The sequence below is a fragment of the Phyllostomus hastatus genome, unplaced genomic scaffold, assembly GCF_019186645.2.
Source record: "Phyllostomus hastatus isolate PE091 unplaced genomic scaffold, TTU_PhHast_1.1 phas_contig_65, whole genome shotgun sequence".
Lineage (NCBI taxonomy): Eukaryota > Metazoa > Chordata > Mammalia > Chiroptera > Phyllostomidae > Phyllostomus > Phyllostomus hastatus.
This window is the reverse complement of record NW_025333932.1, coordinates 14,599,305-14,611,699: the sequence shown is the minus strand read 5'-3', so window position 1 is coordinate 14,611,699 and position 12,395 is coordinate 14,599,305. Positions and strand designations below refer to the sequence as shown.

The 12,395-nt window shown below is 37.6% G+C and overlaps 1 protein-coding gene across 1 annotated transcript in view; it reads right to left on the bottom strand.

Annotated features, from left to right (window-relative positions):
• The window catches only part of CNBD1 (cyclic nucleotide binding domain containing 1), a gene marked incomplete at its 3' end in the record, with an annotated part of 300,702 nt that overhangs the window by 250,767 nt on the left and 37,540 nt on the right, over positions 1-12,395 (bottom strand). The window lies entirely within an intron of this gene.

Genomic DNA, 12,395 nt, shown 5'->3' with positions numbered 1-12,395 from the left:
TGTTTGATTCCAGTAAATTCTTGAGTTTATGTGCCATATAATGTCACTCCTCTGAATGTAAGCCTTTGAGAACCCCCATCCTACACCTTTAGAATGTGAACTGGTTTCAGAACTCCAGTCATGACAATCCAAAAAAGTTTTCTTATAGTTTTTGTCTCTGTCTCTCTCTTTCTCTGCAAAACTGGTCATATTTATTTAATCCTATGCAGGTCTCCACCTTTGAGTAGCCCCTTTCCAGAACACCTTCAGGGTCTTGATTCAGTTTGCAATTGCTTGGGAAGTTCAAGGGTAAGCAAATCACACAAGATACCATAAGAGCAGAAAGATGGTAATCATAACCATGAAGCAAACTGTTCCAAAAAACAAAAACTGACATCCTTTGGAGTAGATAGAGGAAAGGCAGACTAGTGGGTACCATCAGCATCCTTAGGATGATTATAGAACCTTCCATTATGCCAGGAGAGTGCATGTAGTGAGTAACCCTGAAAAACAGAAAGCAATCATAGGTACTAACAAGCACAGCACTCATCCCTTTAGTGAAAAGGTATTGACAAAATCAGTATTTTAATGTATTCCTAAAAAAATTTTTCATTTAAAGTGTATTTTATTGATTATGTTATTACCATTGTCCCAGTTTTTTTCTCCCCTTTATTATCTCTTCACTGCGCTGCCCGCTTCTCCCCTCCAGTATCCCTCTCCCTTAGTTCACGTCCTTGGGTTGTTGATAAAAGTTGTTTGATTTCTCCATTTCCTTAACCTCCCCGTCTATCTTGTGTCTACTTATTACGCTTCTTATTCCCTGTACCTTTCCTCCCCATTCTCCCACTTTCCCACCCCACTGATAACCCTTCATCTGATCCACATTTCTGTGATTTTATTCTTGATCTAGTTGTTTAGTTTTTAGGGTTTTTTTAGGTTCAGCTGTTGATAGTTGTGAGTTTGTTGTCATTTTATTGTTCATAGTTTTTTATCTTTTTCTTAGATGAGTCCCTTTAATATTTCATTTAATAAGGTTCTGATGATGAACTCCTTTAACTTGACCTTATCTGGGAAGCACTTTATCTGCCTTTCCATTCTAAATGATAACTTTGCTGGAGAGTGTAATCTTAAATGTAGGTCCATGCCTTTCATGACTTCAAGTACTTCTTTATAGCCCCTTCTTGCCTGTAAGCTTTCTTTTGAGAAATCAGCTGGTAAACTTATGGGAACTCGTTTGTAGGTAACTGTCTCCTCTTGTTGCTTTTAAGATTCTCTTATCTTTCATCTTGGGCAATGTAATGATGATATGGCTTGGTGTGTTCCTCCTTGGGTCCAAATTCTTTGGGACTCTCTGAGCTTCTTGGACTTCCTGGAAGTCTATTTCCTTTGCCCGTTTGGAGATGTTTTCCAGCATTATTTGTTCAAATAAGTTTTCAATTTCTTGCTCTTCCTCTTCTCCTTCTGGCACTCTAATGATTTGGATGTTGGTGTGCTTAATGTTGTCCCATAGGTTCTTAATTTCTCTTTATTTTTTTCTTTTTGCATTCTTGTTTCTTCATTCTGTTCCAGTTGGATGTTTATTTCTTCTTTTTGTTCCAAATCATCGATTTGAGTCCGGGTTTCCTTCCCTTCACTGTTCCCTTCCTGTATACTTTTCTTTATTTCACTGTGTGTATCCTTCATTTCTTCCTTCATTTTGCAACCAAGCTCAATCAGTTCTGTGAGCATCCTGATTATCAGTGTTTTGAACATCGCATCAGATAGGTTTTTTGTCTCCTCATCACTTAGTTTTTTTCTGGAGTTTTGATCTGTTATTTAATTTGGGCCATGTTTCTTTATCTGTTAAATGGTAAAGGGTGGAACATTAGGTATTCCCCAGGGCAGGGCCACCATCTTTGTTTCCCTGTGGCACTGTCTGTGAGGGAAGTATCAGAGAGGTGGCAGAGAATGCCACATGCTCTGCTCTCATCCCACTTTCCATCACTTCCCTCACTTCTCATAAGCAGATTGTGCCTTTTCAGGTACTGATTCCCAGGTGGGTGTATACATTTTAGGACCCTGTGGGCCTCTCCAACAAACTCTCCTGTGAGGCTGGGAGTTTCTCTGGCTGCCACAATCCCAGAGATTTTTTTTATAGCCAAGGGTTTTCAGTCTTTAGTTTCCTGGATGAAACCCTGGTTTTTGCAGTCTGTCTTGCTCCACTATTATTCCTTCTGGCTTATCTGCATGCAAATGTGGGATCGCTCAGGTGGTCTACCACCTTGCCTTGCCCGAGTCCTCTCTGACCTGGCTGCTGGTCACCACCCTTCCTTCCAATCTGGATGAATGTCCATTTTTCTCCTTGGTTGTTGGACTTCCACACAAATTATTTTCTGGCAGTTCTGGTTGTTCTTTATTTTTAAGTTGGCTGTTGTCTTTCTTTTGGTTGTGTGAGGAAGTGAGGCATTTCTGCTTAGGCCTCCATCTAGGCCAGAAACCCTAGACCTAAAACTTTTAAAAATGTATTCATTGGTATGACGTCACAGTAGGTGGAAGTTGAATCTACTTGCTCCTGCTCCTAATCCCAACTTTCAGCTGAACTTTCAGCAATCAACCTGAAAAATCAACTGAATATTTCCTTATATAAAGGTTTAAACTCAAGGAGTAAAAAAGATACTTTGTAGATACTGGTAAAAGGGATTTATAAGTGGAAGGAGAAAAACCCTGTGGGTGACTTCTGCTGAAGCTGATACCAGACAGAAATTGCACCTCTGGAGATAATCTCCCTCATTAAAACCAGGAGTCTTAGTTCCATGGCCACAAGCCCACATCTACAGAGACAGGAAGAGTAAATTGACTGCTTGTTTGTTGAGGGAAGTTTGGGGAGGTCCACTGAGACTGTGGAAGCATGCAGAGCTTCTATTGTTGTAGTGCCAACATGGAAACCTCAGGATAGGGGCTCAGACTGATAAAAGGACCAGGTCGTTGGACCCGGGTCTTACAGAGGCACCTACAGGCTGCAACCAGTAGTGACTTTGAGAGATATTTTGCTCCTTGGGGAGGTTTTATGCGAAGCCCCAAACAGTGACTCAGTTCTGTGGTATGGGTACTGCAGACACTGATAAAAGAAATGGAAATACAAACGGGCAAGGAGCCCTTGTTTAGCCACTCTGCTGGCTGGGAGACCAGACTGAAATTGCAGCAGCAAGGCTCCCTCTCCTGAGAACTGGGGGGACATAATTCACCCAGCAATCCCCAATACACAACAATCAAGATGGAAAGTGGAGGCTGTGGGGTCAATGGCAGTGAGAAGTAATGTGGTTCCACTACACCTGTAAAAATCAGAGATTGCAAGTTTAGTATGAAATACTCATATGGTTTTGTCAACAGACTAAACAGTTTACTATATGATGTCAGAGTACAGGAGAAACCACAATACTGCAATAGGGCCTCTGAGGGCTGAAGACAGCAGTGGCATAAAAAAGATCTCTGGTTGTTGGGGAGGTGTAGGGTGGAAACCAAAACAGAAAACTTACCAGGTGACTTGAGAAAGAGAACTGGTTCCCCCTTCTCAAGAGTATGGGTGGTTCCCTGCTCCCCATTGTGAGCCAGCTGTTCCTCCTCCTCCATGGCTGCTGTTGCATAAGAGAGCCTACAAGAACCCAATTTTTTGGGGGCTCATTCTGAACTTGTCCCAGCCATGGCAAGCCACACTGGGTCTTCAGATCCTTTCCCACTGAAATCAGCCAGGAAGAGAGATCAGAACTTTGTGCAATGAGGGGTTTTTGGACCTTGCCTGGTTCAGTTTATAGACAGGCCAGCTGCTGCACATAGCAGAGGGTCTGGACTATGTCTCCTGAAAGAGCAATTGGCAGAGACTTAGACAGGTGAGAGTTGAGCACCTAGGATACTTTGAAGTGAGGCTAACCACTCTCAGCCCACACTGGCATGAAAAAGAGAAAGAGTGCCCACCCCCTTCCTACAAGGTTGCAAGCACCACCCCAAAAGGGAAACTCTGAAGAATAGCCCTGAGAAGTCCCAGGTTCCCCTGCTTAGTGCATTTCCATTGGGGGAGAAAAAGAAACTCAGAATAAGGACTTAACAAGTTTGAGATTTCTGGAGGATATTGCCTGGGAATGGAACAAAGAGCTGGGCCTCATACTGAGGTTCTATAATGAGACAGAGAACATAGCCCCCACCTGCAGTATGGTCTGGCTCCAGTCCCAGTGGGAGGCTCTTTTGATCTACCCAATGAAGTCCAGAGCTGCTGAGCTCACTCCTGCAATGGGGAAAGCTGGATGTATCCATCTTGAACCAGCAGTGAGCCCCCCTGAGGAAGCAAGTGCTAGAGTTACTGACAAAGATGGAAGGTGTTGGCTTTGAGTAAGGGCTATTCTTCTCCCCCTAAGTGCCCTACAGAGTGCACAACCAACAAAGTGGGAAACCTGCTAGTCTTATCTCAACACACCTGGTATCATCATACAGTCTCTCATCACGAAGTTCAAGAGGAAGGCCAATTAACGTCAGCATGGGGAAGAGCAACTGAAAGGGGAAGGCCAACCTCAGGAAGCATTGTATCCTTTACAGAACTTCCACCAATTGGCCCCTTACATGCACAAGCATGTCCAGCTATAGTGAGGTAGTATTACACACAATGTCTGAAAGCAACCTGTATCTGAATCCCATCTGAGTAGACACAGAACCTACAAAATCAATGATAGGCTTCAACCCACACCAAAGCTCGAACCAATGAGCCACACAATCAGTACACCCAAAGGGAGATTTCTGTAGGCTCCAGGCCCTGCTGGGAACAACACCTCATTCAAAGCATAGCAACTGCAAAGCATCCCACATATGGACATCATGAGTTACTCTTACAGTTGCCTAGCCTGAAGGGATAACTTTACCTACAAAAAGCCACCAGCATTTAAGACACAACTACAAAAAGGAGACACAGAACCCACAGAAAACACTTCTGGACCACAGAGTTCAGGTGTTCCAAGGATTATGCAACTGATCTCAGCAACACACTTTTATCATAAAATAATCACAAGAAGTATTTGGGAGACATAGCACACCTACCTAACAACACAGAGATCAGTCAAATGGCATAACAAAGAAAAACGTCCCAGGAAAAAGAACAACATACACCTCCACAAAAAGAATTAAAATATATAGGTGAAATAAAAGCTATACAAATAGTAAATTCAGATTTAAAATAATGGTTATAAGGATACTTTAAGAATAGAATGGGTAATTTCAATGAAAATATAGATATAGTAAGCATTAAAAATGACAGAAACAAATAAAAAACAGTCAGAAATGAAGATTACAATATCTGAAATAAAGAACTCTCTAGAAAGAATCAACAGTAGGTTAGATGAAGCAGGAGAATCAGCAAATAAGAGGGCAAGATGATAGTATCCACCCAAAGAGAAAATGAAAAAGAGAGAGACAGGAAGAGAAATTTAAGAGAAACAAAGAATGTCTAAGGTTGTGATAACATCAAGTGTAACAACTTCTGCATCATATGAGTGCCAGAAGGAGATTAGTGTGAGAAAGAGTTAGAGAACCTAGTTGAAGAAATAATGGCAGAAAACTCCCCTATCTTGGTGAAGAAAAAGGGCACACAGTTTAGAAGGGACAGAGTCTCAATCAAGATAAACCCAAATAGACCCATACTAAGACACATCATAATTAAACTGGCAAAGCTTGAAAACAAAGAAACAATTTTAAAGCCAGCAGAAAAGAGGCACTCAGTTACATACAAGGAAGCCCCCATTAGAATCTCAGCTGATTTCCCAAGACAAACACTACAGGCCAAAAGAGATTGGCAGGAAATGTTCAGAGTAGTGAAAGTTAAAAACAAACAGTCCATATTGCTCTACCCAGCAAGGCCATCATTTAAAATCAAAGGACAAATAAAGAGCTTCCCAGACAAAAAAAGGTTAAAGGAGTTCATTACCACCAGTTCAGCATTGCAAAAATGTTAAAGGACCTCCAAGAAGAAGAAGAAGAAGAAGAAGAAGAAGAAGAAGAAGAAGAAGAAGAAGAAGAAGAAGAAGAAGAAGAGGAGGAAGAAGAAGAAGAAGGAGAAGAAGAAATATAGAGAGAGAAAAACATAGACATTACATTGGCCAAAAAGTTCATTTTCTTGACTGGAAGTGTGACTGGAGTTAGGACAGTCAAGAAAAATGAACTTTTTTGGCCAACACAATACCTATGTTTTTCTATATAGATATATTCTTATTATTAAGGAAAGTCCTTTAACATACCTTGCAATGCTTGATTGGCCATAATAAACTCCTTTAACCCTTTTTTTTTTTTTGGTCTGGGAAGCTCTAGTCACTTTATTTGAAAACATACAAGTATAATCACAAACTGTCATTGTCTATGGTTTTCTACCCAACTGTACCCTAAAATAAATCTTGAGAGAAAAAAAACTTCAAACAGAACAGGAATAACTCACGACAAAACTGTGAGATCGGTAAGGTCTTTCTTGGTCGCCTTCCCACTTTGCGCTTCAGAATTCTCCTTCTTTTCCCGCTGCCCCCACCCCCTTTCTCCTATCATAGAATATGACATGCTGGTCTCCAACAGCTGTAGGTGATTGCTGTGGGGGTTCTTGTACTTGTCGTTCCTGAATAGCACTTACTTATCTGAATAAGAATGACTATCTTTTCTCCTCACAAATGCAATAAAGCATTATATATTCTATTTCATTTCTATCTCTTAGAACCCTGGTATTTTATTGCTTATCTGACAAAAACTGCAATGCAATTAATAGGTACAAATAAATTAGTTTACTTTTCCTTGAAAATAATTGTTTTTCTTTTTGCATAAGATGTCTCTAGTAGCACTTAGTTGTCTTTAACTTCATTTGAAACAATTTTGTTAGATTGTATTTTGACAGCTGTCATAGCATGCATTTAAAAAACAAAACTGGTGAATTTTTGTGTAGCGATTTTAATATCAAAGATGGAAGAAAATACACAACATTTTTGGTGTATTATGTTTTTTAAAAATGTTATGAGTTTATTTGAGCCAAAACTGACAACAATTGCCAGGAAGCAAGATCTCAAATGCTCCAGAGAATGACATTTGCAGTTTCTTTTATGCAATTGAAATTAAGGAAGGAACATAAGGTAGGTTACATGAAGGCTGTGAAAAAGCAAGGATGGATTTGATTATAGGATACTTAAGAAGATTATGTGCTCTCTTGAGAATAGTTATGCTTACTATTTCAAGAAAGGTAAAAAACACAACTGAAATGCAAAAAAAAATGTGCATAGTATGGAGAAGGTGCTGTGACTGATAGAATGTGTCAAAAGTAGTTTGCAAAATTTCTTACTGGAGATTTCTCACTAGATAATGCTTCACAGTCCCATAGACCAGTTGAAGTTGATAGCAATCACATTGAGACATTAATTTAGAATAATCAATGTTACCATGATGGAGATAGCTGACATGCTCAAAATAAAGTTATAGGTAAAAATTAAAATATGTCTTTTATTTTATTGAAAAAATATGGAGTTTTTGTCCAACTCAATACAATATTAAAACATGCCAATATATAAGTACTTCTGTATAATAACCTAATAAATTTAGCAAAGTAGCCAGATATGAAATTAATACTCAGAAATTGATGACATTTTCATACATTAATAATTAGCTATCAGAAAGAGAAACTAAGAAAACAATTCCATTTACTATTGTAACAATAACCAAAAATAAGATACCTAGGAATAAATTTAACCAAGGAGATAAAAGTCCTGTACTTGGTAAGCTATGTACCAATGGCATATTTCACAGAACTACAACAAACATTCCCAAAATTTTTGTGGAACCAAAAAAAAGTAAACCAAATAACTTCATCAATCTTGCAAAAGAAGAACAAACCTGGAGTTATCACAACACTTGATATCAAACTATACTATAAGCCTACTGCAATCAAAACAGCCTGGTATTGGCATAACAGGACACATAGATCAATGTAACACAACAAGAAATCCCAGGAATAAGCCCATGCCTGTATGATCAATTTATATTTAACAAAGGTGGCATGACCATACAATGGAGCAAAGACAGCCTTTTAAATAAATGGTATTGGGAAAACTGGACTGGTACAGCAAAAAACAACAACAACAACAACAACAACAACAAAAAACTAGACCACCAACTTACACCATACAAAAAAATAAACTGCAAATGGACAAAGACTTAAATACATGTCACAAAACCATAAAAATCTTAGAATAAGAAAACATACGCAGTAAAATGTCAGATTACTGACATAGCAATATTATTGCCAAAATATCTTCTAAGGCACTGGAAAAAAAAAGAGATTTTTTTAAATGAGACTAGATCAATTTAAAAATCTTCTGCACAGCTAAATGAATCATCAGTAAAACAAATAGGGAACATACTATATGGGAGAACATATTCACCAATGATACATATGATAAAGGTTTAATCTCCAAAATATATAAATAACTAATATAACACCAGGAAGACAAACAACCCAATTAAGAATTGGGCAAAAGACTTAAATAGACACTTCTCCAAAGAGAACATATAGATGGTTAATAGACATATGAAAAAAATGCTCAACATAACTACTCATCAGAGAAATGCAAATTAAAACCTCAATGAGATATCAACTTATACCTCTCAGAATGGCTGCCATGAATAAGTCAACAAACAACAAGTATTGGGGATGATGTAGAGAAAAGGGGACTCTAGAGCACTGTTGGTGGGAATGCAGACTAGTGCAATCACTGTAGAAAACAGTATGGAGTATCCTTTAAAAAATTAAAAATGGAACTGCCTTTTGACCCAGCAGTATCACTTTTAGGAATATATCCTAAGGATCCCAAAACACCAATACAAAAAAATATGTATACACCCCTATGTTTACAGCAATGCCATTTACAATAGCCAAGGTTTGGAAACAGCCTAAGTATCCATCAGTAGATGAGTGGATTAAAAAGCTGTGTTATTGTATGGTTACATGATGGAATACTGTGCAGCAATAAAAAAGAAGAAACTCTTAAATTTTGCAACAGTGTGGATGGAAATGGAGAGTATTATTTTAAGTGAATTAAGCTAGTTAGTAGAAAGACAAATATCACATGATCTCATTTATAAATGGAATCTAACAAATATAATAAACTAATGAACAAAATAGTAACAGAAGCTTAGATGCATGACACTGACTGATTGCTGCCAGAAAAGAGGAAAGGGAGGGCAGGATGAAAGATGATGACAGGATTAACCAAAGAACACTAATGCACAATGTCCAGACATGGACAAAATATGAGGATTGACTTAGGGAAGGGAGAAGGTGGGGCAGGGTGGAGGTGAGGAAAGAAAGAAAAAACAGTAACAACTATAATAGCATAAACTATAAAAGTAAATACATTTTTAAAAATAAAAATAAATGAAAAAACTAAAGAAAATATATTCATTGACCACATCCCAGCTATCAAGGACTGGCATTTGACATGTTCTAATGTATCCATTTTAATTTCAAATTACTGAATCATAAAATCTGGATTTTTGTTTAAGCTTTAGGTGATCTAAAAATTAATCATCAATAACAGATACCACCAGAAAACTAATTGTTACCCACATAAGTCATACCATTCAACAAATTTGAAAGTAATAATTACATGATTTCATCATTTTCTTATCTATATTACCCAGTTAAGTCTTAAGAAACAAAAAATCACATAACTGTATTTTAATATCATATGGAAAAATTATTTTAAATGAGCCAAGTTATAGCTAAATTATATCAAAATATACCTTTAGTGTACTGATGTTTCTGATATAGGGTATTACTATATGTAAAATCTTAGCAATATCAGATTTTTAGATATATAGATTAAAAGGAGACTTCTAACAACTATTGGTTGAGTGCCTTTTCCTGTCCCAGATCAGCAGAGAGTCAGATAGCCCTGGTGGCTGGTATCAACAACAAAGGAGGATAGTTCCATATAGATTTGGAAAAAAGTTTAGAAATTCTGACAAAAAAGGGGGGCTTTTAAAAAAGTGTATATCTTCATCCTTCAGCTAAAGCAGCTTACAAAAATAAAAATCACAGGATGAATGTTATAAGTCTAAGAATTTCTAAAATGAATAGAAAAATTGAAAACTCACTTTGCCTGAGAAACGCTACAGCACTTGAAGGTAAGGCTTTACACTAGACTTGGAACAGCCAAGAACTCAAAACCAGAAGGAACTACGTAGTACTTACTGCTTAAAAAGACACTTTATAGTGTCGCAGGTTCGATTCCCAGTCAGGGTACATGCCTGGGTTGCAGGTCATGACCCCCAACAACCACACATTGATGTTTCTCTCTTTCTCTCTCTCTCTTTCTCTCTCTCGCCCCCTCCCTCCCTCCCTTCCCTCTCTAAAAATCAATAAATAAAAAAATCTTAAAAATAAATAAATAAAATAAAAAATAAAATAAAATTAAAAGACACTTTACAATTTATTTCCTCTTCACTAATCCTCATTTCCAAGAGGTATCTGTCACAAGTTTCTTTTCAGGGTATCAAGCAACAGAATGGATCTGTTTTTGAAAGAGTTTTATTAAGAAGAAAAAAGCCAAAAGATTTCAACATAAAATTGTAACTTTATAAAGACTAGAAGTTGACCTGGTGACCAAATCTAATTCTGGCATAAAGCTTAAAGAGTTTCAGAGTACTAAGTTTCCATCTGCTTTTTCATCTTCTTCTCCTTTAATGAATACCTCTTAACCAGGCTTTTACAGAAGTAGAAGGGTCTTAACCTTGTAATGGAGATAATGTCAAGGATATTAACCAGAGTAAATTTGAAAAAGGATTAGAAGCTGATGTATAAAAGAGTGAATACAAGTTAATCTTAAACTAGAAATCCATGGTACAATAAAAAAACCAATTACCTTTATTAAAATAAGACCCATTATATATTATAAAAAAGAAAAGAAAAATATTAATATTTAACTCAAGATTTAAGAAAACAAATTTTATTTTAAATATTTTTATTGATTTTAGAGAGGAGGAAAAGAGAGAATTTATTTGTTATTCTACCCATTTATTCATTTGTTGATTGATTATTGTATGCCTATTTCAGGATCACACTCACAACCTTGGCAGTAACCAGAGGGGAGGGGGGAGGAGATAAGGGGGAAAAGAACAGGAAAGGGAAATGGTCATCAAGGAATGTGTATAAAAGACCTATGGACAAAGCCAAAAGGGGGAAGGTTTGAGGGTGGGGGTAAATTGTGGCAGGAAAATGAATACAACTTTACTTGAACAACAATAAAGAAAAAACCCATGACCTTGGTGTATCCCGATCACTCTACACCCGGACAACACTCTAATCAACTGGGCTACCCAACGAGGACTAGAAAAAGAAATTTTAAATAGGGAAATGGTAAGAAGAAAATAGAAAAACAGAAATTAATGAATTTATGAAGCAGAAAAAAACTGTAGAAAAGTAAACAAATTCAAAAGCTGTTTCTTTGAAGAGAAAAATAAACTAATGGTTTATCTAAAATGGGGGAAAACATTGTAAGTACTCAATGTCAGAAATAAAATTGGAAAATAACTGTAAACATATTATAAAGAAAATCAAGAGTTTTTGACACAACCATATATGAAAATAATCAAATTCTGAATAAAAATGAATATTGTCAATAAAATACATATTATCTAAGTTGACCCTAGAAGAGAGAGAAATCCTAAATAAATCAATTTTCCTGAAAGGAATAGAGAATAATCTTACAGCAGTCTCCCTCTACCACATGCACACACATACACTCCAAACAAGCTATTATTAAAGGTGAATTCTATCAACTCTTTTGATAAAAATAATTTCAAAGCCAGTCAAATGCTTCAGAACAGAGGAAAAGAAGCTTCTAAATTTCCCTGATGAAGCAAGCTAAACAATGATGCCCAAATGAGATCATAGAAAGAAACCAGATGATGAAAAGAAGGTGATGAGATAGGTGAAAGCCAAGCCCAGTTCTCCCTGTGCCCAGTTGGAATACCTAGCCAATCCTCTGAGGAACAGAGTGAACAGCCAAGGGAACCCCAACTTATATGAAGTTCGGGGGCAAAAAAATTGTACAGGGCATTGAAAAACAGATAGTGAGGAGATTGTGCTGGGATGCTAAGGTCCCAGGGATATGCTCAGGGACCTAGGCCACTGTGGCCACCTTCCTGGCTCCTACTGCAGGATACAGGGAGGAGAGTTAGATCACCAGCTCCCTCCCCTACCTGAGCAGAAAGGGCATGAGGGACCAAGATGCTGGAAGTCACTGGGGGGAATTGAGACTAAGTGGGAGACACACAGAGGTGGTATACATCCCCTGGGACTCTGTATGTTGGCTAGGCCATTATCAGAGAAATTGGGGTGCCACTTCTAGAGAAGGGAGAATATGGGCTGT